Source organism: Ornithorhynchus anatinus, chromosome 21 (assembly GCF_004115215.2).
Source record: "Ornithorhynchus anatinus isolate Pmale09 chromosome 21, mOrnAna1.pri.v4, whole genome shotgun sequence".
NCBI classification, from domain to species: Eukaryota; Metazoa; Chordata; class Mammalia; order Monotremata; family Ornithorhynchidae; genus Ornithorhynchus; species Ornithorhynchus anatinus.
In genome coordinates, this window is record NC_041748.1 from 5,872,959 (window position 1) to 5,898,613 (window position 25,655).

At 44.3% G+C, this 25,655-nt stretch overlaps 1 protein-coding gene, 1 long non-coding RNA gene and 1 other non-coding gene across 6 annotated transcripts in view; 1 reads left to right on the top strand and 2 right to left on the bottom strand.

Annotated features, from left to right (window-relative positions):
* The window catches only part of SMOC2 (SPARC related modular calcium binding 2), a 242,717-nt gene that overhangs the window by 85,175 nt on the left and 131,887 nt on the right, over positions 1–25,655 (bottom strand). The window lies entirely within an intron of this gene.
* On the top strand, positions 267–18,419 carry LOC114806137. Its single transcript, XR_003754225.1, has 2 exons — positions 267–345; positions 18,291–18,419. It is a non-coding gene; the product is annotated as an uncharacterized LOC114806137 (long non-coding RNA).
* Positions 5,782–5,919, bottom strand: LOC114806222. Its single transcript, XR_003754258.1, has one exon. It is a non-coding gene; the product is annotated as a small nucleolar RNA SNORA7 (small nucleolar RNA).

Consider the following 25,655-nt stretch of genomic DNA (forward strand, 5'->3'; position numbering starts at 1 on the left):
AATAGAAAATCACTGAAAAACCACATGTTACAGAGAATATTCACAAACTTAGACTTGGCAATTTCAATACGGATTTGCTTTCTTTTTACAAATAAATGAAATAATTAACATTCTAATTAGAGCCCTGCTGTTCGTCTTCTAACACTTGTAATTATCGCAGAGAATCACAGGGAAGTTTTTTGGTTGTTTTTTTTTGTCAAAGCAGTATAACGTTTTCAAACTGTTGGCTGTCTTCCTGATTAACTCCATGCTCCTTCTTGCCTCTCCTCCCATCTGTGCGGTGGAAGATTGAGGCTGCTCTCTTGATTCACAGTCCCTGTCTGACAGGATTGCATTCTATGTGAGGTATGTGTCTTCCATATCCTTTCCCTAATCCTCTTCTCTCTCTCCCTTCTATCATCCAGTTTGCCTTTTCCTTCCCTATTACTCAATTACAGACGCTTTTCTGCTTGTTGACAAGCCACCATATTTATCATTGTTAGCAAAGGCTCTGATCTCACTTGCTAACTAAGACATTCTTGCTAAAGGGTTGGATGGACTAATTTTAGGGCTAAATTGCACCAGATGGCTCCTCGGACCCAAATCCTTCCATGGCAGCAAATTAGACAAATTAGCCAGTATATCTTTCAGGTCATTAAATTCCCGCTCGGTACGTGTTAGCGGAGTGTAGCAATAATCCTGAAATGCCCCCGCTAGATCAGACTCTGAACGATCTCAATGGAATGAATTTTTACAAAGAGCCCAGATCTAAAAGCTACAGATGAATTGGAAAAATAATAAAATAAAATGAACGATCCCAGACCGAAATTAATTAGAACCGTAGAAAGTGGTGTCTTAGACGGATACCTTTATGGGGACATCAGGAATGATGATCAGTGCTGGAGTTTAAGGTCTGGGGGATGGTCTACCTCTGCCTCTCCTTGCCCTCCGCCAACCCCAGCTTTTATAATTCCTCCCTCCTCATTCTTGGGGGTGGGGAGAGAGTGCTGGGTGAGGAGAAGCAGAAGACTGCTCTCACACCCCCTACTCATCCTGCCTTGTTTGCAGACCTCCAGCCCCGGTAGACTGCTGTTATCTGCTAATTTACGGGCAGCTCTAGTTGCTGACAGTTGCTTTGATTGAGGAGCAGTGTGATCTAGCGGATAGATCATGGGCCTGGGAGTCAGACAGACCCGGGTTCTAGTCCCGGCTCCTCCACTTGTCTGCTTCGTGACCTCGGGCAAGTCACTTTTTTTCCTCTGGACCTCCGTTCCCTCATCTGTAAAATGGGAGATTAAGACGTGAGCCCCGTGGGGGACAGGGACTGTGTCCAACTCGATTTGCTTGTATCCACTCAGCGTTTAGGACAGTACCTGGCACCTAGTAAGTGCTTTACAAATACCATTTTTAAAAAATCGATCAGTGGTATTTACTGAGTGCTTACTGTGTGCAGATCCCTGAACTAAGCACTCGGGAGTTACACTAAAGAAGAGTTGGGAGACGTGTTCCCTGCCCACTCAAAGAGCTTACAGTCCAGAGAAAGACAGCAGCAGCTTCAGACTGAAGAATGGGAAAGGGATGAGGAGAAAATCTGGAGGGAGCAGAAATTCCAGAGTCCTTAGCTTCTACCTCCTCCTCTCCCAACCCACATGGCTCTATGAGTTGTATCACTGGGAAAATATCTTTTTCGACTATGAGGCCATTCGATCTCATTGAAGGCAGACCCTAGAGACCATTCATTCATTCGATAGTATTTATTGAGCGCTTACTATGTGCAGAGCACTGTACTAAGTGCTTGGAATGTACAAATCGGTAACAGATAGAGACAGTCCCTGCCCTTTGATGGGCTTAGAGTCTAATCGGGGGAGACGGACAGACAAGAACAATAGTAATAAATAGAATCGAGGGGATGAACATCTCATTAAAACAATAGCAAATAAATAGAATCAAGGTGATGTACATCTCATTAACAAAATAAATAGGGTAATGAAAATATATACAGTTGAGCGGACGAGTACAGTGCTGAGGGGAAGGGAGAGGGGGAGGAGCAGAGGGAAAGGGGGTATTCCTGAGATTGTGGGGAAAGTTGCTGTCAGTGAATGTTGTGAGAAAATAAGTCAGGGTTTAGAGCAGTGTCAGAATGCATCGGAGCCTCCTCGAGCTCAGCCCTGCCTCTTCTGGAATTGGTTGCACCCACTCCAGCATCTCTGGTGGTGTCCAGTGAATTCATCACTAGTATTTATTGAACATTCGCTCTAGGCAGAATACTGTACGAGGCCCTTGGGAGAGCACAGTACAGTTGGTAGATATGATCTCTGTCCTTAAGAAGCTTATAGTGTTGCATTCCTGCTTTTCTGGTACACAAACATCAAATGCTTCAGTGTATAATGATAAACCTTTCATAAGGAATCAAGCATCGACCTGTAGCATAACTGTGAGTGGGCACACATATCCCCCACCACAACTGAGTAATTCAAATTTTCATGCTGAGGTTTGAAACTGCAAGAGTTGTTTATATATATGCTAACCAATGGAACATTTCATCAGTGTTGATTTCATTTCACGCATCAGCCCCCTCCCCTGCCTCTGCCCCTAAAATTACCACTTGCTAGAGGGCTATTTCCCCTCTCAGGATGGCACCTGGAGAGTTGGCAGGACACTACCAGTCTCGACTAGGAGGGAGAGTCAAGCAGCGGTATATCATTCAATAGTATTTAATGAGCGCTATGTGCAGAGCACTATACTAAGCGCTTGGAATGTACAATTCGGCAACAGATAGAGACGATCCCTGTCCATTGACGGGCTCACAGTCTAAACGGAGGGGGGGAACAGACAGCAAAGCAAAACAGAACAAAACAAAAACAAGACAACATCATCATGATAAATAGAATCATGGAGATATACACCACAGCAAAATAAATAGGGTAATAAAAATATATATAAAAATGAGCACAGTGCTGAGGGGAGGGGAAGGGGGAAGAGCAGAGGGAAAATCCATTCCATTCCTAGCTCGGGCAGTGGCTAGAGAGTGGAAGGCAATCTGCTACAAGTCAAAACTTTCCCGTCCCGGGCAGCAGAGGCATGGGAGAGACTCATGGGTGGAAACTCAGATTTACTGCATGGAAGAGGGCAATGGTAAACTACTTCCATATTTTGACCAAGAAAACTCTATGGATCTATACTGGCAGAATGATTGGAGACGAAAGTGGGGCATTCTGGGAGAGATGTGTCCATGGCGCCGCTATGGGTCGGAGACAATTTGACAGCCTAAGACAAGATGAAGGTTATTTATGAATAATTACGATGGAATGAATGAAGGGATGACCCACTTTTTTGAGTCTTATCCCACTTCCTGGTCAGAGCAACAAGGGTTCAGTGAAGTCACATGAGTTACAATAAAAATAATAATAATCATGGTTCTTGTTAAGTGCTTACAATGTGCCAAGCACAGTTTCTAAGCACTGGGATAGATACACATTAATTAGGTTGGACACAGTCCCTGTCCCACATGGGGTTCACACTCTTAATCCCCTTTTAGCAGATGAGGTAACTGAGGCACAGAGTAGTTAAGTGACTTGTCCAAGGTCACACAGCCGACATTTGGTGGAGCCAAGATTAGAATCCAGGTCCTCTGTCTCCCACGCCTGTGCTCTATCCGCTAAGCCACAATGTTATGTGGGTTCACACAGGATAATAATGACTATGGTATTTGTTAAGCGCTTGCTATGTGCCGGACACTGTACTAAGCACTGGGGTAGATACAAGATAATCCGGTCGGATGCAGTCCTTGTCCTACATAGGGTTCCCCGTCTCAATCCCCATTTTACAGATGAGATAACTGAGGCACAAAGAAGTGAAGTGACCTACCCAAGGTCACACAGCAGACAAGTGGCAGAGCCGGGAAGAGAACTCAGGTCCTTCAGAATCCCAGGCCCGTACTCTGTTCACTAGGCCACGCTGCCTCTCTGATTGGGAGTGAAGGAAGCTGCTCCCCAAATCTCCACGGGTACAGACCAAACCTTGCTCATAAGGGCCATGGCTGCGGTTCACATTTGGGGGGGGGTGCGGGGAGGGGAGAATCTGCCCCTGCCAGCACAGTTCTATGGGAGCAGTGTTGGTGTTCAGCCCAAGAGATTCCTTCCCTCTGCTGGCAGAGAATCTGTCTGTTTAGTGTTATATTGCACTCACCTAAGTCCTTAGTACAGTGTTTTGCACACTGTAAGCGCTCAATAAAGACGATTGAATGAATGAATGGAAATAATAATAATATTGGCATTTGTTAAGCGCTTACAATGTGCCAAGCACTGTTCTAAGCGCTGGGGAGGATACAAGGTAATCGGGTTGTCCCACGTGGGGCTCACAGTCTTAAGCTCCATTTTACAGATGAGGGGACTGAGGCACGGAGAAGTGAAGTGACTTGCCCAAAGTCACACAGCTGACAAGTGGCAGAGCTGGGATTAGAACTCACGACCTCTGACTCCCAAGCCCGGGTGCTTGCCACTAAGCCACACTGCTTAAGAAGGTGTATAAATAGCTCCACTAGGCTTCCTCCGTTGGAGGGTGAGTTCCTAATGGCTTTTTGGGCTTCAGGAGGAGAGCAAAATTTCACAGTCAACACATGCACAGGAGTCTATTTTCAGAAAGCAAATTCTGAATATGACATGTGGTTTGAGGATGCAAATACCAGCAAATTTAAGCTAATTTTATACTAGCTTAATAATTAGCTTCTGAGCTCCTTAAATTAAGTTTTTTGTTGCTTTTTTGCCTTTTTTTTTTTTTTTTGCTCCCTCTGCAAGCTGAAGTGATTGATTCAGTAGCAATTGTGGATGAAGAGCCTAACGGCTCTACAAGTCTGGGGTCATCAAATGCAGAATAAGCTTTACAAGTCTACTTAGATGCCACTCGGGATTCCCAAATGCTAATACGCACATTTACCGAATGGCCATTCATATCCAGGCTCTATTTCTGGAAATGATGGATATTGAATTTGCAGATTGGATTATCACTGAAAATGTTCTCTATAAGCTTTTGTCCCAAATTCTCAGATAGAAAGAATCTCAAACGCTTATCTGCATTTCATTCCGGAAGTATTTGCTAGAGAAAGTAAAAATCAGTTTCTTACGATGATGCAATCAGAGGCTGTATTTTCTGAAACTTAACACATACATCATATATAATATCATATATATGATTGTGTCTCCAGGTTCACTACTTCTGCCCTGTCTCCCTGCTATGTTCTGTATTATAAGAATATTCAGGTCACGTTTCCCCACTCCTCAAGACCCTCCAGCGGTTGCCCATCCACCTCTGCATCAAACAGAAACTCCTCACCATTGACTTTAAAGCACTCAATCACCTTGACCCCTCCCATCTCACCTCCCTACTCTCCATTCATTCATGCCATTGTACTTATTGAGCACTTACTGTGTACAAAGCACTGTACTAAGCACTTAGGAGAGTACAGTAGGACAATAAACAGGCACATTCCTCACCCACAGTGAGCTTAAACGCGGTACCTGTCCTTGGGGAGATTTCAGGCTGTCCGGGCAGGTGGATATTAAAATATATTAAAGGTTGCTGTTGTCGTCTTCATGCTGTCGAGTCGTGTCCAACCCATAGCGACGCCACGGACGCATCTCTCCCAGAACGCCCCACCTCCATCTGCAATCGTTTTGGTAGCATATCCACAGAGTTTTCTTGGTAAAAATACGGAAGCGGTTTACCACTGCCTCCTTCCACGCAAGAAATGACACTCTGCCCTCGACTCTGTTCCGTGCCGCTGCCGCCCGGCACCGAGTTTTGACTTGTAGCAGATTGCCTTCCACTGGCTAGCCACTGGCCAAGCTAGGAATGGAATGGGTAGGCCTCTGCTTGACTCTCCCTCCTGTAGTCGAGACCGGTAGAGGACTGCAAACTCTCTAGGCGTGACTCTGAGAGGGGATATTAAAGGTAGGGGAAAGTAAAGGAATCTAAAGATATGTACATGGATGCTATGGGGCTGAGGAGGAGAGGGGAGAGGGATAAAGAGTGGAGAGAGAAGTGTTTGGGTTGGGGGCGGGGGGACTTCCTAGAGATGTTATTTTGGTGGAGCTTTGAGAATGGGGAGGGTGGTGTTCTGGCGGGTGTGGAGTGGGTGAGAGCTCCAGGCAGAGATCAATCAGTCAGCCAATTATATTTACTAAATTCTTACTCTGTGCAGAGCACAGTACCAAGCACTTGGGAGAGTAATAATAATAATAATGTTGGTATTTGTTAAGCACTTACTATGTGCAGAGCACTGTTCTAAGCGCTGGGGTAGACATAGGGGAATCAGGTTGCCCCACGTGGGGCTCACAGTTAATCCCCATTTTACAGATGAGGTAACTGAGGCCCAGAGAAGTGAAGTGACTTGCCCACAGTCACACAGCTGACAAGTGGCAGAGCCGGGAGTCGAACTCATGACCTCTGACTCCGAAGCCCAGGCTCTTTTCCACTGAGCCACGAGAGTACAATACAACAGTATAACAGACATATTCCCTGCCCACAGTGAGCTTGCCGTCTAGAGAAGCAGGAGAAGCAGCGTGGCTTAATGGATAGAGCACAGGTTTGGGAGTCAGAAAGACCTGGGTTCTAATCCCCGCTCTGCCGCATGTCTGCTGTGCGAGCTTGGGCAATCACAATCACGAGAAGCAGCGTGGCTCAGTGGAAAGAGCACGGGCTTTGGAGTCAGGGCTCATGAGTTCGAATCGCAGCTCTGCCACTTGTCGGCTGTGTGACTGTGGGCAAGTCACTTCACTTCTCTGTGCCTCAGTTCCCTCATCTGTAAAATGGGGATTAAGACTGTGAGCCCCACGTGGGACAACCTGATTCCCTTATGTCTACCCCAGCGCTTAGAACAGTGCTCGGCACATAGTAAGCGCTTAACAAATACCAACATTATTATTATTACTTCACTTCTTTGGGCCTCAGTGACCTCATCTGTGAAAGGGGGATTAAGAGTTGGAGCCCCATGTGGGACAGGGAGTGTCCAACCTGATTAACGTCTATCTACCCCAGTGCTTAGAACAGTGCTTGACACATAGTAAGCACATAACAAGTACCATAATAATTATTATTATAACAATTTAATAATAATAATAATTATGGTACTTGTTAAGCGCTTACTATGTGCAGAGCACTGTTCTAAGCACTAGGGTAGATACAGGGTAATCTGATTGTCCCACGTGGGGCTCACATTTTTTTTTTTTAATCCCCATTTTTACAGATGAGGTAACTGAGGCACAGAGAAGTTAAGTGACTTGCCCAAGGTCACACAGCAGACAAGTGGCGAAGCCGGGATTAGAACCCATGACCTCTGACTCCCAAGCCTGTGCTCTTTCCACTAAGCCACATTCCCCGGCCACAACGAGTTTACAGTCCAGAGGACGAGCTTACCCCCTTAGAGATGGGTCAAGGAAGCTCACGAAGGGAAGCTAAGGGTATGAGGGATCAGTTTCAGATGGAGGGAATGAGCAAGGAATTGTTAATAAGAGAGATGAGAGCAAGGCTCAGTAAGTAGGTTGGTATTAGCAGAGTGAAGTGAGTAGGTAGGGGATTAGTGGAAGAGATGTGAGGATGACTAGGGAAATGAAATAAACTTCGGCTATTGTAATTATAAGTATATTATCCTCAAGTATAACCATAAGATACTAAAAGTACTATAGCATAGTACTTAAAGTCAATCAGTTTTACTTAATATTAATTGAGCGCTTACTGTCTGTAGAGCACTGTACTAAGTGCTTGGGAAAGTATGATAAAACAATATAACTGACACATTCCCTGCCCACAGTGAGCTTACAGTCTAGAAGGTGAGACAGACATTAATATAAATAAATAAATGACAGAGATGTTCCTAGGTCCTTTGGGACTGGGAGGGGGATAAATAAAGGGAGCAAGTCAAGGTGACACAGAACAAAGGTCAGACACTTCTAATGCTGCTTGAAAATTAGATTTTTCAAATATACAAAATGTTCCTCTCTCCAAGGTCTCCAAATCTTTTGTCAAAGAAAAGTAGACTGTAAACTTCTTGTGGGCAGGGATCACGTCTGTCAGCTCTTGTACTTTCCCAAGCACAGAGTAAGCGCTCCATAAATACAAAAAAAAAATTAAAAATAAATCCTGAAACCACTCATGAGGAAAGAGTAATTTTAATCATTAAACACAAGGGCAATTAAGACCCGAATCAGGTGATGGAATTGAGCCGTACTATACAGGACATAGGCCTCTCTTTAGTTACTACTCATAGTTTCTGTGAAAAGTGCAAATACCTCAAATCATCTTCCTGAATCCAGGTACTGCACAAACTATCCTGAACATACCTCACGCAACACCTCTCGCACATGGGAAAATATTTAGCTTTTTATTCTTAAATTCCTTCTAACTCGCTTTATCATCTGAAGTGAATGTGTCTTTTTCTAGGTGGTCCGTTTTAGAATATAATGTTCTAGAGGGTTCTCGTCTCATCCCGGGGCTCACGGTCTAAGAGGGAGGGAGAGCATGTGTCGGCCCCATTTTGCAGGTGAGGAAGCTGAGGTTTTGGGGGTTACTTGACCGAAGTCACCCAACAGATCATGGCAGAACCGGTTTTACGGTTTGGGTCTCCTAGCTCCCTGTATCACACCGTTAAAGCTCCAGGTTAATCTCTGGTCAGTCATATTTATTGAGCACTTACTGTGTGCAGAGCACTGTACTAAGCATTCGGAAGAGTACAAGATAACAGTAAAAAGGTATATTCCCTGCCCACAGTGAGCTTACAGTCTAGAGGAAGAGCGTTACATGCAGACTCCTGCACTAAGCACTTAGGAGAGCACAGTATAATTGATAGGTACCATCCCTGCCTTCAGAGAACTTAAAATCTAGTAGCAGAGACAGGCACTAAAATAAATTACAGAGCGGAGAGAGTAACAGAATATATAATATGTGTAAATGCACTATGGGTGATTTGGGTTCTCAAGTCTTTGGTGACAAGGAGGTGCTGAAATGACATTTTGTGGGGAGATAAGAAAATCAACATGGAAGGCCCCCTGAGAGAGATGGGATTTCAGAAGGGCTTGGGATATGGAGAGAGCAGTGGTCTATCGGACGTGAAGGGAAAGGGAGAATGGCAGGAGGAAAACAAGAGATGAGGTAAAATGGGGAGTTCAGCTTGAGAAGAATGAAGAATTCAATCAGGGGTGTAGTGGGAGGAAAGAATGGATAAGCAGGAGGGAGAAATCTGACGCAGTGTGTTAGAGTCAATGGTTAGGAGTTTCTGCTTGATGTGGAGAGAAATGGGTGTCCAGTTGAAGTTTTTGAGGAATGGAGAGAGACAAGCGCAACGGGATCTAGACAGCCAAATGTGGTCTGGGGAGAGAGGAAAGACTGGAAGCAGGGAAGCCAGTAAAGACTCTTACTAGGATATAATAATCGTGGTATTAAAGTGCTTACTATGTGCCAGGCACTGGGGTAGAAACAGGTTTTCCCGGTTGGACACAGTCTCTGTCCCCCATGGGGCTCACAGTCTCAATCCCCATTTTACAGATGAGGTAACTGAGGCACAGATGTATCCACCCAAGGGCTTAGTACAATGCCTGGAACATAGTAAGTGCTTAACAAATACCATAATCATTATTATTATTTGCCCCAGGTCACATGAAAAACAAGTGGCAGAGCTGGGATTAGAACCCATGACCTTCTGACTTCCAAACCCCTGCTCTCTCCACTAGGCCATGCTGCTTAGTGCCTGGACCAGCAAGGTGACCATCTTGAGAGAGCGGAAGGGATAAATTCTGGAAGTATATTGGAGGAAGAATCAATTGGATTTGGCAACAAGCTGAATGTGGGGATTGAAAAAGAGGGAGTAGCCACAGATAAGCAGCGATAGAGAAGCTGCATGGCTTAGTGAAAAGAGCCCGGGCTTGGGAGTCAGAGGTCATGGGTTCGAATCCTGCCTCTGCCACTTGTCAGCTGTGTGACTGTGGGCAAGTCACTCAACTTTTCTGTGCCTCAGTTCCCTCATCTGTAAAATGGGGATTAAGACTGTGAGCCTCACGTGGGACAACCTGATGACCCTGTATCTCCCCCAGCGCTTAGGACAGTGCTCTGCACATAGGAAGCGCTTAACAAATACCAACTCTATTATAATCAATCAACTGTATCGGTTGAGCGCTTGCTCTGTGCGGAGCACTGTACTGTGTCCTTGGGAGAGAGTGCAGTAAAGCAGAGTGGGTGCACTTGTTCCCTGCCCCTGAGGAACTGTGTGACCTTGAAAAAGTCATTTAACTTCTGTGAGCCTCAGTTACCCTGTCGGTAAAAATGGGGAATAGAAGAAGAGCCCTTTGTGAGACAAGGATGATGACCAACCCGATTATCTTGTTTTTACCCCAGCGATTAGTACAGTGCCTGGCACAGAGTAAGTGCTTACCGATACCATTTAAAAAAAAATGAAGACCTTACAAACAGATGAGGTTGAGGAAGGCAACGAAAGAAAACATTTTATGTGTTTCAGTAAATAGAATTTCCAGTCTAAAATTGGATTTGCCACCTAATTTAACGGAGTGAACTAAATGTAGGTAAATGTGATGTGGAATAATCTAAGAATAAAGTGACTATTCATGGTTTGCCTATATTTAGTAAAGGCTGCCCAGGTCCAAAATGGTCTTTCCCAATGTGTGGGGTTTCTTTGCCTCAGAAGCATAAAGGGAAGTAGGAAGTGTAGTCATTGTGCTACATTGCCAAACAATCAACCGATGGTATTTATTAAGTGCTAACTGCATGCAGAACACTGTACTAAGCGCTGGGGAAAGCTCAGTACAACAGAGTCGGTAGACACGACCCCTGACCTCAAGGAGTTTAGAGTCTACAGGAGACCTAAGCTCTGAAGGCCATTTCAAAAGGGCGGTGAGGCGGTAGTCAGGGAGTGCCATTTTGACCCAGACAGAGTATGGTGAGCGAGTCTTTCTTCCAACTTTGGGATTTCAGTACTTCGGGGAAGCAGCATGGCTTAGTAGATAGAGCACGGGCCTGGGAGTCAGTAGGACCTGGGTTCTAATCCAGGCTCTGCCACTTGTCTGCTTGTGACTTTGGCGAGCCACTTCACTTCTCTGGCTCTTCCTTCTTCTGTAAAATAGGGATTAAGACCGTAACCCCCATGAGGGACACGGACTGTGTCCAAGCTGATTACCTTGTATCTACTCCAGTGCTTGGAACGGGCCTTGACTCATAGTAGGTGCTTAACAAATATCTTTATTATTATTATCATTATTATTATTTATTAAGAACTAAGAGTCTCCGTGAAGGAATTGTTTATAATGCTGCCACTCAACGCCGTTGCTCAAGTTCAAGCTGGGACACAGAGGAAGGTAGCGGACAGGAGTGTAGACAGAACATTTCTTTTTTGTGAGGGTGGACAAGTCCTTTACTGATGACGTGACCTCGGTATAATACCAGTGATGTGCTGTAGGTTCATGAATCAGCGGACAGCAATGGCCTTTACCATGCATGTTCACCAGCCATTTTGGAGACTCTTGCAGAGATTGTGCCGAATTGTCCATTCCCAGCGCTTAGTACAGTGCTCTGCCCATAGTAAGCGCTCAATAAATACTATTGAATGAATGAATGAATTGGGGACCTGGCAAAATACCCTAGTTTTTTTCTATTTGTTCATCGCTTACTACGGGCCAGGCCCTAGATTAAGCCGTGGGATAGATACAAGATAATAGACTGTAAGCTCGTTGTGGGCAGGGAATGTGTCTATTTATTGTGGTATTGTACTCTCTCAAGTGCTCAGTACAGTGCTCTGCCCACAGTGAGCACTCAACAAATATCACTGAATAGTTGTACCCAATCCATGTCCCAGATGGGGCTCACGGTGTTAATCCCCATTTTACAGATGGAGTAACTGAGACACAGAGATCTTAAGTGACTTGCCCAGGGTCACACAGCAGACTACTGGTGGAGCCAGGATTAGAACCCAGGTCCTCTGACTCCCACGTCCATGCCCTTTCCACCAAACCATACTGCTTCTCGGAGTTGGTTCTCTGGCCAAAAAGCCTCCCCACAGATGGCTTAGTTAGGTCCAAGAGGCACTTTGCTATTTTGAGCCGCTACATGTCGCCATTCATTCATTCCATCGTATTTAGTGAGCAACTTACTGTGCGCAGAGCACTATCCTAAGCGCACCATGGGATCAGACTTACGTGAGAGCTGACATTCACTCCCCGAGAGGCAATAATTATTGAACTTGGAGGTGCTCAAGGCCTGGGCCAAACAAATCCTTTCGGGTTTTTTTGAGGTATTTCTAAAGTACTTATCTAAGCACTGGGGTAGATACAAGTCAATCAGGTAGGACACAGCCCTTATCCCCCATGGGGCTCACAGTCTACGTAGGAGGGGGAACAGGTATTGATCCCCATTTTGCAGATGAAGAAACTGAGGCACAGAGAAGTTAAGTGCCTTGCACAAGGTCGCACAGCAGGCAGGTGGTAGATCTGGGATGAGAACCCAGGTCCTCTGACTCCCGGGCCCAGGCTTTTTCCACTAGGCCATGCCGCTTCTCTAGAGTTAGAGTTCCCATTAGGGGATGCTCCTGGATCACGATCTTGATCCCCCTTTTACAGATGAAGGAACTGAGGCCCAGAGAAGTAAAATGACTTGCCCAAGGTCACACAGCAGACAAGTGGCGTATCCTGGATTAGAACCCAGGCCCTTCTGACTCCCAGGCCCCTGTTCTATCCACCAGCCCATGCTGCTTCCCTGAAGTCCTGAAGTCTTGTGGGAAGGAAGACTCGCTCTAATGTCTAACGCAGCAGAAAAGTGATTGAATAATTCTTCCCTAAGTACACTCAGACTTATATTTATTTAAACATAGGTTGATTACATGAGTCCCTCAATAGATTGTAAACTCCTAGAGGTCCAGGACTGTTTCTAATCTCTCTATTCCAAACACCTCTTACAATGCTGGAAACAATGAATAAATAGACTTGTTGAGACTGGTTGTTGTGCAAGAGCCATTCTGGGTCCTGGGAGGTGGTGTGGGAGGGGTTAAGATGGGCATGAGAGAAAAGGGGAAATTGAAAGATTTTGCAAACGGTGATCTGGAGAGTCTAGGCTTGCTATCAACCAAAAGGCGAAACACCCCTCAACACAACCAGTTCCCGGTTGAAGAAACACTTTCACAGCCTATCTGTTGGGAAATCCAGTTACTCCATTAAGACGCGATCTCTCATGCCATCAATTAATCAATCAATCAACCATATTTATTGAGCACTTACTATGTGCTGAGCACAGTACTAAGTGCTTAAGAGGTTAGAGAAGCGGCGTGGCTCAGTGGAAAGAGCACGGGCTTTGGAGTCAGAGGTCATGGGTTCAAATCCCGGCTCGGCCATTTGTCAGCTGTGTGACTTTGGGCAAGTCACTTAACTTCTCGGTGCCTCAGTTACCTCATCTGTAAAATGGGGATTAAGACCGTGAGCCCCACGTGGGACAACCTGATTCCGCTGTGTCTACCCCAGCGCTCAGAACAGTGTTCTGCACATAGTAAGCGCTTAACAAATACCAACATTATTATTATTGTTATTACAAGAGAATTAGCAGACACATCTCCTGCTCACAGAGTTTTTGAGAAATCATTGATAGGGCATCAGGCTAAATAATCCTGCCCCATAATGGACATGTCATTGCTATATTCCTATCTATGCACACAATCGATTTAGGATCTTGGTGTAGGAAGAAATTTTAATCGGTCAACATTATAATAAGGCTAAATTAAGTACTTTTGACAAATTTGCATTTTTTCTGTAATGAAAAATGGAGCATAGATTAAAAATGTGCATAGCTGTTCTGTAACTGCTGGGGGAGCAATGCAGAAATTCCAGAAAGGTCTTTCACCAGAATGAGCAACTTCCATCTGTAACAGCTCTTCTGATCTATGAGCTCTTTTGAGGCAGGGAACATGTTTACCAACTCTTATAGTATACTCTCCAAAGTTCAATGCTCTGCCCATACTAAGCACTCGAGAAACACGGTGATAATGATGATGACATGACCGTTCTTATTGGCAAACTAAATCGTATCTGATTTTTGAAACGTTCAATATTTCCTACTGAATATTCAGATGGATGAAAAACAAATCCAAGTGAGTTAATTGGAATTACAAACCCAACTTTCTGTCGTAGGGTACTCATTCTCTCTAAATAGATCTCCCTTCCTCCCGTCTCTCCCCGCTCCAGTCAATTCTTCATTCCGCTGCCCGGCTCATCTTCCTGCAGAAACGCTCGGGGCATGTCACTCCCCTTCTTAAAAACCTTCAGTGGTTGCCTGTCAACATCCTCACAAAACAAAAACTTCTCACTCTAGGCTTTAAGGCTCTCCATCACCTTGCCCCCTCCTACCTCTCCTCCCCTCTCTCTTTCTACCACCCACCCCGTAGACTCCGCTCCTCTGCCGCCCACCTCCTCACCGTCCCCCGTTCTCGCCTCTCCCGCCATCGACCCCTGGACCATGTCCTCCCGCTGTCCTGGAACGCCCTCCCTCCTCACCTCCGCCAAACTAACTATCTTCCCCTCTTCAAAGCCTTACTGAGAGCTCACCTCCTCCAAGAGGCCTTCCCAGACTGAGCTTCCCCTTTTCCCTCTGCTCCCTCTCTACCCCCCCTTCACCTCCCCTCAGCTAAGCCCCGTTCCCCCCCCCTTCCCTCTGCTCGTCCGCTCATCTGTATATATTTTTATTACCATATTTATTTTATTAATGAGATGTACATCCCCTTGATTCTATTTATTGCTATTGTTTTAATGAGATGTACATCCCCTTGATTCTATTTATTGCTACTGTTTTTGTCTGTCTGTCTCCCCCGATTAGACTGTAAGCCCATCAATGGGCAGGGACTGTCTCTATCTGTTGCCGATTTGTCCATTCCAAGTGCTTAGTACAGTGCTCTGAACATAGTAAGTGCTCAGTAAATACTATTGAATGAATGAATCAACTTTCCACAATATTTGGTCTTCAAGCGGGGAGAGGAGAATAATGGATTTTCTTTCCCTGTTTTGGTTTGCAACAATTTGAAGTGAGAATAAAGAAAATGTTACACACTGTTTTGCAAGCTTGTGAAAAGTTCACTAGCTATATGTGGAAACAGAGATATCGTTTCAAGTATTTTTAGGAATCAAGAAGCAAAGAACCATGGTCAACTTCTAGTTATTCTCATAGCTTCCGTTACTCCAAAACATTAGGTTTGAGACTTCAATATAGTATTCAGCAGTAATAATAATGGTTAATTGTAATACTTGTTAAGCCCTTCATATGTACCAAGCACTGTATTAAGTGGTGAGGTAGAGGTCAGACACAATGTCTCTCCCACACAGGGCTCACAGTCTAAGGGGACCAGAGAACGTATTTAACTCCCATTTTACAGATGGAGAAACTGAGGCCCCAAGAAGTTAAGTGACTTGTCCAAATTAATCCATCAGGCAAGTAGTGGAGTTTGGACTCAGGCCCCTTGACTCACACTTCTGTGCACTTTCCACTAGACCACACTTCTTCTCTGAGAAGCAGCGTGGCTCAGTGGATAGAGCCCGGACTTGGGAGTCAGAGGTCATGGGTTCTAATCCTGGCTCCACCGCTTGTCAGCTGTGTGACCTTGGGCAAGTCACTTAACTTCTCTGTGCCTCCCTTACCTCATCTTTAAAATGGGGATGAAGACTGTGAGCCTTACATGGGACAACCTGATTACCCCAGTGCTTAGAACAGTGCTTGGCACATAGTAAAAGTGTAACAAATACCAACATCATTATTATTATTAATGTTACTGCTTCTGTGGTCATCTTTCCAAGACTATATTTGTCAGCCAGGAAGTCTTCCAGCTTATTTATGCAATTGCATTTCAAACGTATTTGGTGAGCGCTTACTGTGTGCAGAGCACCGTTCTAAGTGCTTGGGAGAGTACAAAATGACAATAAACAGACGCACGCCCTGCCCCCATCAAGCTTACAGCCCAGAGGGAGTAGAGCAATTCACCTTTGAGTTCTTGTCAGTTTTTATGAGTTTCATGGCTAAGGTAAATGCCTCAGTTTCAGGGGGAAGTGTTTATACTGGAGTTAGTAGAAACGAGACACTGTAAGCTTCTTGAAGTCAGGAATCTAGTCTACTAATGTTCTAATGGATAGACCATGAGCCTGGGAGTGAGAAGGACCTGGGTTCTAATCCAGGCTCTGCCACTTGTCTGCCGTGTGACCTTGGGCAAGTCACTTCACTTCTCGGTACCTCAATCACCTCATCTGTAAAATGGGGATTGCAACTGTAAGCCCTATGTGGGACAGGGACTATGTCCAACTCATTTATCTTGGAACCACCCCAGGCCTTAGAATACTGCCTGGCACATATTAAGTACTGGACAAATGCCATTATTAAGCTCACAGTGGGCAGGGGATATGTCTACTTTTTATTGTATTGTACTCTCCCAAGTGCTTACTATAGTGCTCTGCATGTAAGCACTCAATAAATACGACTGAATGAATAAAAGAATATTATTATTGTACAATAAGGACTTAGTACAGTGCCCTCCATAGAGTAAGAACTCAACAAACACTATTGACTGTTTGATTGAGTGAGTGATTGACACCGAGGCCCGGAGTGTAAATCTGGTCCAGTGGCACGGCTGGAGCAAAGGCCTTGACCACTAGTTTCCTTGTTTCCCATGGCCACGGTAGCCAAAGGGCAAGAAGGCAGATGTCTTGGGACCTGTCACCCCCGGGAGAGCTCTCTGACTGCATCAATCCATTGCTCCTTTTCTCACTCAGCTATACCACTAATGATAATAATGATTATATTTGTTAAGGGCTTACTATGTGCCAGGCACTGTACTAGCGTTGGAGTGGATACAAGCACATCAAATTGGACACAGTCCCTGTCCCATGTGGGGCTCACAGTCTCAATCCCCATTTTACAAAGGAGGGAACTGAGACCCAGAGGAGTGAAGTGACTTGACACACCAGGCAAGTGGAAGAAGCAGGATGAGAACCCATGACCTTCTGACTCCCAGGCCTCTGCTCTATCCGCTGTGCTGTGCTGCTTCTCATTGTATCTGTACCCGTTAATTACTTGATATGCACCTACCATTGAAGTACTGGGGGTAGGAACTACAGGGCAGAATTGAGTTGCATTTCTCTAGAAGCCCTTGCACCTCATCTACCTGCAGTTGGATTCCGCATTATACCAAGAAAGAATGGGCTTGAACTTTTAATGCTTTCGATTGGGCAGTTTTTCTTTGAAAAACAGGGTTTCGTGAATATAACCTTACAAATATAAATTGAGAAATCAAAAGGGGAGTCGGTTTTCTGCCATGGAGAGGTGAGTACATCTTTAGTCGGATTATAAAGGAGTGACTTTGGCCTTTATATTCATAAATCACAAGAAGTCACGGAGGAGAAAACCAGGCGGAGTGTTCTGAGATGACTTGTTTTGAAAGTTCCACCGATGTTTTCACATTGTCTGAAGCAGTTTATTTTTCATATGTTTCCAGTCAGTTGGAATGATTCAGCTTGAATTTCAGTTTTCAGAAAAAGCCAGATTCAAAAAAAGGAACTCTACCTTATTGTTCAATTGCGGTAACATAAAAGAAAAATGTCCTTGTGGCCAAAATGACCTTTGGTCTCCATGTCCTCTTTATTTAAAAAAAAAAGGGATTTATTAAAGGGTTGAATATATAATCCTCTTTACAAGAGAGCATGGAGAACCACTTCCCTAAGGTGGTATCACATCTTCCCACTCTCTTAACATTTTAACATTGAATGGGTTTAACTAAATTTCATTATTCTCTTTTAAGCTGATGTTGAACATTCACAGAGTATCCATTGATAAGTAGGTACTTATAAATGGCTTGAAGCATTTAATCAGTCACAGAAATAGATCCAATCAATGGACAAAGCCCTACAAAAATAAATATTTCTTCTCTCTCTATAATGAGCATGAAGGGAACATAGTTCAAGATGTGCAATGTTTTCATTGTATTTCCAAGTATTTGCCTACACATTTTCCACAGATATTTTCACCCTTCCCCCAGGACCTCTGCCTCATGTGTTTAAGTTTGAAGTCCTTTCTGACAAGGGAAGAAAAATCCGAAGGGCTGTTTTTTGGCAGAACTGTCGAAATAAAGCAGATTCTAAATATTTAACTTTTGCAGATAACCAGCATCACAGGAAACTGCCCCCCTGTCATTAAGTCACCTAATAAGGCAAGATTTCTATTACAGTTTACGCAAAGGCAATTCTGTTTTCTATCTTCACGTATGCAATATGTTTCTGTTTTTTGTTTTGCTTTAGGGAGAGAAGAGCCTGCCTGCCTGTTGGACAATAAGCAAAGCTACAGCCCGATTTAGGCTTTTCCAAAGACGCTGAGGGTTCTGAAAACCGATCTGAGATGTTTTGGATTAAAATCTGCATTTGGTCACACACTCTTCTGTGTCAGATGCATCGGCCACGATGTAATTAAAGAAAGATCCCCTGAGCCTTTGTAAGTGGTGAGATTGCACCCGCTGGTCGATGCTGTGATAATTTTAGAAATTAGAGGTGCTGCTCTTTTGAAACCTGGTGCAGGTGTGCCAGCAGAAATGACCTTCGGGAATAATAATAATGATGGTATTTATTAAGCGCTTACTATGTGCTAGGCTCTGCAGTAAGCACCGGGGTGGATTCAAGCAAATCGAGTTGGACCCAGTCCCTGTTAATAATGATAATAATAATAATAATGATGGCATTTGTTAAGTGTTTACTACTTGCAAAGCACTGTTCTAAGCGCTGGGAGGGATACAAGGTGATCAGGTTGTCCCAAGTGGGACTCACAGTCTTAATCCCCATTTTACAGATGAGGTAACTGAGGCTCAGAGAAGTTAAGTGACCTGCCCTAAGTCACACAGCTGACAAGTGGTGGAGCTGGGATTAGAACCCATGACCTCTGACTCCCAAGCCCGGGCTCTTTCCACTGAGCCATGCTGCTTCCCTGTTCCACATGGGGCTCACAGTCTCAATCCCCATTTTACAGATGAGGGAACTGAGGTCCATAGAAGTAAAATGACTTACCCAGAGTCACACGGCACACAAGTGGCAGAGCCGGGGTTAGAACCCATGAACTTCTAACTCCCAGACCCGTGCTCTATCCACTACACAATGCTGCTTCGGTCAGTGAAACCATGTCTGTCTGCCTAACACTCTTGAACAGATGCATGTGCCCCAACCCTAGATTTTCAGGTCTCTACATCTATTTCCATTGCCTTTTATACTTCCCGATCCCCTATTACCTCTCCAAAACTGTATAGGTCATTTTGGCCCATGGACAAAAAAAAAAAAAGCCACCTAAGAGTGCATTGTTAGGGAAAAAAAGTGTTTAAGAAAAGATGTTGAGCATTTTCACTGCAGATGAGAGTGTCCCTACTTAATAATGCCATTAAATAATGATTGAGGGTTCAGTAGTGCCTGCTCTACAGAAGGAGCCCGGAGACACTTAGTTCTTCCAGAACACATGTTTTCACTATGCGCTTTGGAAAGAATACAATGGCAGAATCAGGAAATGTTCCTTCTGCCAACACGCGTTTGTCAGGTTATATCCCAGTGCGGGGCTAAAAGAAATCATTTTGTGCGTTGGCATGACACCAGATACGGGGTCAGTTAAAAGTGAGTTTTTCTTCATATACGACTTTGCAAGATCACAACCCCGCCTTGAAGAAAATCTGATTGTAAATTGTCCCAGGGACAGATTATGCCCCTAATGCTTCACTACCCATCTCACAATTCTTTCATTCATTCGATGTATCTATCGAGCGTTTACTGTGTGCAGAGCACTGTACTAAGTGCTTGGAAAGCACAATGCCTGCTGATGGTGACAGGAGTGGGTAGTTGAGCACAATTCTCTGAAGTACTAGAAAAACAATTCAAGCTCATGCCCGACTCCTCATCCTAAACAGAACACTCTTAACTGCTGGAAGAGAATCTGAGAGATTATCAATCAGTGTTGGGCAGGGATTGTCTCTATCTGTTGCTGAATTGTACGTTCCAAGCACTTAGTATAGTGCTCTGCACATAGTAAGCGCTCAATAAATATGACTGACTGAATGAATCAGTAGTATTGATTGAATGTCTTCCGCATGCACAACATTCTACTAAACGCTTAGAAACCTTCACTAGAGGTGGAAGACACAATCCCTGGCCTCAAGAATCTTACAATCCAACGGGGGAAAGAGATGTTTCTGTTTGTTGTTATAGTGTATTCTCCCAAGTGCTTAGTACAGCGCTTTGAACACAGTAACTTCTCAGTAAATACGGTGGAATGAATGAATGGATAAGAGGAAGAAGTGATTAAAGAGAGTTCGGAAATAAATATGTACCAAAGTGCAGTGGGAAGATGTGAGCACAAGCATGCTGAGGTGTTGCAAAAGGGCTGAAATGTTAGTTAGGAGGAAGCAACCTGGTAGACCAGGATTGTGAGTACAAAAATAGGTTGTGTTTTACTCTCCCAAGCACTCAATATAGTGCTCTGCACACAGTAAGTGCTCAGAAAATACCACTGATGGACTGAGAGAAGAAAAACTAATTGGGAGAAGTTCACAGGCGGAGGGGGGATTTCAAAAGGGTCTCGAAGAGGAGGAGAGCTGAGCTCTGGTGAGCTTTGTCAGTAATACGGTTTTTGAAAATATAGGGCAGAGATAGATATGCATTTACATTTCTGACCTTTATTTCGTGTGTTTGTGTTGTGTGTCTGTGTGGGTTTGTAGTGCATAGTAAGACATGTAGGATGCACAGTCTGAGAGCATTTACAACTCATTAAAAAAAGGTGGTATTTGTTAAGTGCTTACTATGTGCCAGGCAGTGTAATAATAATAATTATAATAATAATAACAATAATAATAATGATTATGGTACTTGTTAAGCGCTTCCTATGTGCCAGGCACTGTACTAAGCAGCGCTACGGTGGATACAAGCTAATCGAGTTGGACACAATCCCTGTCCCCATGGGCTCGCAGTTTCAAATCCCCATTTTACAGATGAGGTAACTGAGGGACGGAGAAGTGAAGTGACTTGTCCAAGGTCACAAAACAGACAAGTGGCGGGGCCAGGATTAGAACCCATGGCCTTCTGACTCCCAGGCCCATGCTGTATCCATACGCCTTGCTAATACTTTATTATACCAATGAAGCAAATGATGGGAAGGAGACTGTTTCCCAGATGATACTTCTAGGTCCTGTCAGGGATAATTAATGTATATTACTTTTCTGCATAGCCCATGGAAGACAATTACAGAAAATAAACCTCTATCATTAGCTGCCCTTTGTATAATTGCCATATCTTTTGCTTGTTAATTTTTTCTCCAGGTTTCTTTAAATGTTTGCAATTTTTTTTCTGCTCTTGCTAACAGGTCAGAGCACATTAACTTTTTAATTAAAGAAATCCCTGAAGCCAAGCAAAGGTACAGACTTAGAAACAGGAAGAAAGGAAGGCAGGAAAACTGGACGGGGCAAATAAAAAGAAAAAGTCTGGAACAGAATTGAAGATGAGACAGGGAAAGGAATGTGAAAAAAGAAGTTGGGAAATGCCTATATCACAATGATAGCGTTAAGGTGTCCTATCCCCAAGTTTATTTCAAATAGCTCTTCTCGTTAATTAGAATTATCTCCATTTTCACCTCTGCTTAGGTTTTCTTTTCACTCTTCCCAGAAGCAGTTGCTGCCTATCTCCTAAGGCTGTAAATCTGCCTAATGCCTTGTCTGACACTCTGACCACACCAGACCCATTCCTTATTCTGAGCTTTTTCAAGTGCTCTTGTTCCGCGTTCCAAAATTCCACCTTTTCGAAAGAAACAGAAGTATAGTTCCCTTATGTTCCAGATTATTCATTAGTTTACCATTTACCAAACTAGGTGATCCATCATAGGTGAATTTTAGCCTGCTAAACATGCCCAATTTGATACTGGTCCTGCTACTTCTTGTGAATATGGGGATTCAAATGAAATAACGGGGAAAGTTGAGCATTATGTAGATAATTGGAACAATTGATTCAATACCTGTTCTTCCTCCTTACACTGTGAGCTCCATGTGGGACAGGGACTATTCTTGACCGGGCTGTATCTTGTATCTTGGGGCGTGGCACATAGTAAACACTTTAAGGAATACAGCTATTACTATTGCTATCATCATTAGCAAGCAGCAAGGCCTATTGGAAAGAGAATAGTCCTGGGAGTCAGAGGACCTGGGTTCTAATCCTGGCTCTGCCAATTGCTCTGTCAATTGCTTTGGGTCAGTCACTTCATTCCCTTGTGCCTCAGTTTCCCCCAGCATGGCTCAGTGGAAAGAGCCTGGGCTTCGGAGTCAGAGGTCGTGTGTTCGACTCCCGGCTCTGCCACTTGTCAGCTGTGTGACTGTGGGCAAGTCACTTTACTTCTCGGTGCCTCAGTGACCTCATCTGTAAAATGGGGATTAACTGTGAGCCTCACGTGGGACGACCTGATTTCCCTGTATTTCCCCCCAGCGTTTAGAACAGTGCTCTGCACATAGTAAGCGTTTAACAAATACCAACATTATTATTACCTGTTCTCCCTCCTATTTAAGTCCGTAAGCTCCCATGCGGGGCAGGAACTATCCAACCTAATTAACTTATACCTACCGTAGTGCTTTGAACAGTGTTTGACATATCATAAGCACTTCACAAGTATTATAAAACAAAAAAAACCTCAGATTATCGAAGCCAAATAAATAGTGTTCTCCCCAGAAACAGGCTTTCTTGTCCAGAGATTTGTACAACCATTTGATGATGATGGTATTTGTTAAGCACTTACTTTGTATCAAGCATTGTTCTAAGCACTGAGATAGATACAAGGTAGTCAGCTTGGACACAATCCCTTTCCCACATGGGACTCACAGTCTTAAATCCCATTTTGCAGATGAAGGAACTGAGGTCCAGGTCACACAGCAGAAAGGTGGTGGAGCCGGGATTAGAACCCAGATCCTCTGACTCCTATCCACTAGGCCATGCTGCTTCTCACCATTTTCCACCACCTGAGTGGATGCAGCACTCCAGTCCAAAGACAGAGGCATCAAATATGTGAATTTAGTTTTTCATAATGACAGAACCAGTCTCTCCCAGCATGAGAGCCCAGGAAAGTAATACTTTCGAATTGACTGGCTGCCAAATTGTCTAATGCACGTGATGAAAATAAAGTATCCTCAAGAGGGAATTGCCAAAGCTTCTGAATTTGCAAAATCCTGATTTCAGACAGATCTCTAGGGGCTAACAGCAGTGCAAGTGAAGAGCAAAGAGAGGGAAAGTTTAAAAAAGTGTCTGGAAGGGCCAAGGAGGCGTAACCAAGGTGGTATCACTAACATAAATCCAATGTTGTGGGCAGCAGAGCTCTTTTCAGGTTTAACTTCTCTGGTGAACTAGTTTCCATGCTTGTATCTTTAAAGCTCTCCATCCCCTTGCCTCCTCCTACCTCACCTCACTGCCCTCCTACTACAACCCAGCTCTCAGACTTCCCTCCTCTAACGCCAGCCTACTCACTGCACCTCCATCTCTTCTATCTCGCTGCCGACCTCTAGCCCATATCCTGCCTCTGGCCTGGATCCCCTCCCCTCTTCAGCACCCACAATTACTCCCCTGCCCCTACTTTTAAGGCCTTATTGAGCACTCATCTTCACCAAGAGGCCTTCCCTGACTAAGCCCTCATTTCCTCTTTTCCTACTCCCTTCTGTGACACCCTGATTTGTTCCCTTTATTCACTCAGCCCCTCAGCAGTTATGTACATATCCATAATTTATTTACACTAATGTCCATCTCTCCATCTACAAAGTGAATCTGTTGTGGGTAGGGAATGTGGCTTCCAATTCTGTTGTACTCTCCCAAGCATTTAATACGGTGCTCTGCGTACAGTAAGCTCTCAATAAATTTGATTGATTGATATGTCACCAAGACTCAGAACACAAACATCAACCTACACGGTGCCCGAGAGCAGTCGCGTAGACTTTTGGTGACGTATAGTTTGTTGCACTGGCAGAGTTTCCCAGTGGGTTATAACTATACACTAACTCCTTTATGCTGTGCATCTCACCCAGTAAAAATTGTGACATTTGTTAAACATTTACTATGGGCCAAGGCCTATACTAAGCACTGGGATAGATATAAAATCATCAGTTCAGACACAGTTTTTGTCCCCCATGGGGTTTACAGTCTAATAAGGGGGGGGGGGAATGGGTATTTCACTCCCATTTTACAGATGAGAAAACTGAGGCACAGAGAGTGAAGTGATTTGACCAAGGTCACCCAGCAGGTAAGTGGTGGGGCTGGAATTAGAACCCAGGTCCTCTGTCCCTCGGGCCTGTGCATTTTCCCCTAGAAAATGCTGCTTCACACCCAATGATCACTCTCATTATTACCGATAATGACAGTGAGGCTCTGCAGGTCCCTCGTTGAATGTTCCAGCATGGTGATATGGCATAGGTTGAACTGGAATCTCCCAGCCCCCCGGCTCCGTTTTACTCCAGTGATGAAGAGGTATGACAGTTATCCCCTTATGAGACCCTTCATTTCTTTCTTTCTTTTAGAGGAGCAGCATGGCCTAGTGGATAGAACATGGGAAGGACCCTGAGCAAGTCACTTAACTTCTCTGTGCCTCAGTTACCTCATCTGAAAAATAGGGATTAAGAGTGTTAGCCCTATGTGGGACAGAGACCTTGTCCAAACTGATTAACTTGTACCTACCCCAGTGCTTTGAACAGTGCTTGGCACATAGTAAGTGCTTAACAAGGACCATAATTATTATCATTATTATTTCTCCACTCCACCTAAGCGATTAGACTGTAAGCCCATCAAAAGGCAGGGACTGTCTCTATTTGTTACCGATTTGTCCATTCCAAGCGCTTAGTACAGTGCTCTGCACATAGTAAGCGCTCAATAAATATTATTGAATGAATGAATGAATAAGCATTTCAATACATATAGTGAATAAAGTTGATTATCCACATTAATAATAATTGCGATACTTCTTAAGGACTTACTGTGTGCCAAGCAATGTACTAAATTCAGGAGTAGAAACAAGGCAGTGAGGTTAGACACAGTCCCTGCCCCACATGTGACTAACAGTCTAAGGTGGAGGGACAACAGGCATTTAATCTTCATTTTCCAGATGCAGAAAGTGAGGCAAATCACCTGCCCAAGGTCACAGAGCTTGCCCTTTCTTTTCTATCCAAACTTCAATTATGCTGATCCAAGCATTTATATTGTCCTTCGACTACTGCATCAGCCTCCTCACTGATCTCTCTGCTTCCCGTCTGATCGCTGTGGTCCATACTTTACTGTCCAGATTGTTTTTCTAGAAAATGTTCAGTCCATATCATCCCACTCCTCGGAAACCTCTAGTGGTTGCCCACGGACCTTAGCATCCAACAGAAACTCCTTACCAACGGCTGCAAAGCACTCAATCAGCTCACGCCCCCTTACCTTACCCGGCTGATTTCTTACTACAGCCCAGCCCACACACTTGGCTCCTCTAGTATCAGCTTTTTCACTGTGCCCCAATCTTGAGCATCTCACCTCCTTTCGCCTTTCCCACATCCTCCCTCTGCCCTGGAACTCCCTTCCTCTTCATATCTGACAGTCCACTCCTTTTACATTTTCAAAGGCCTGCTAAAATCACATCCCCTCCAA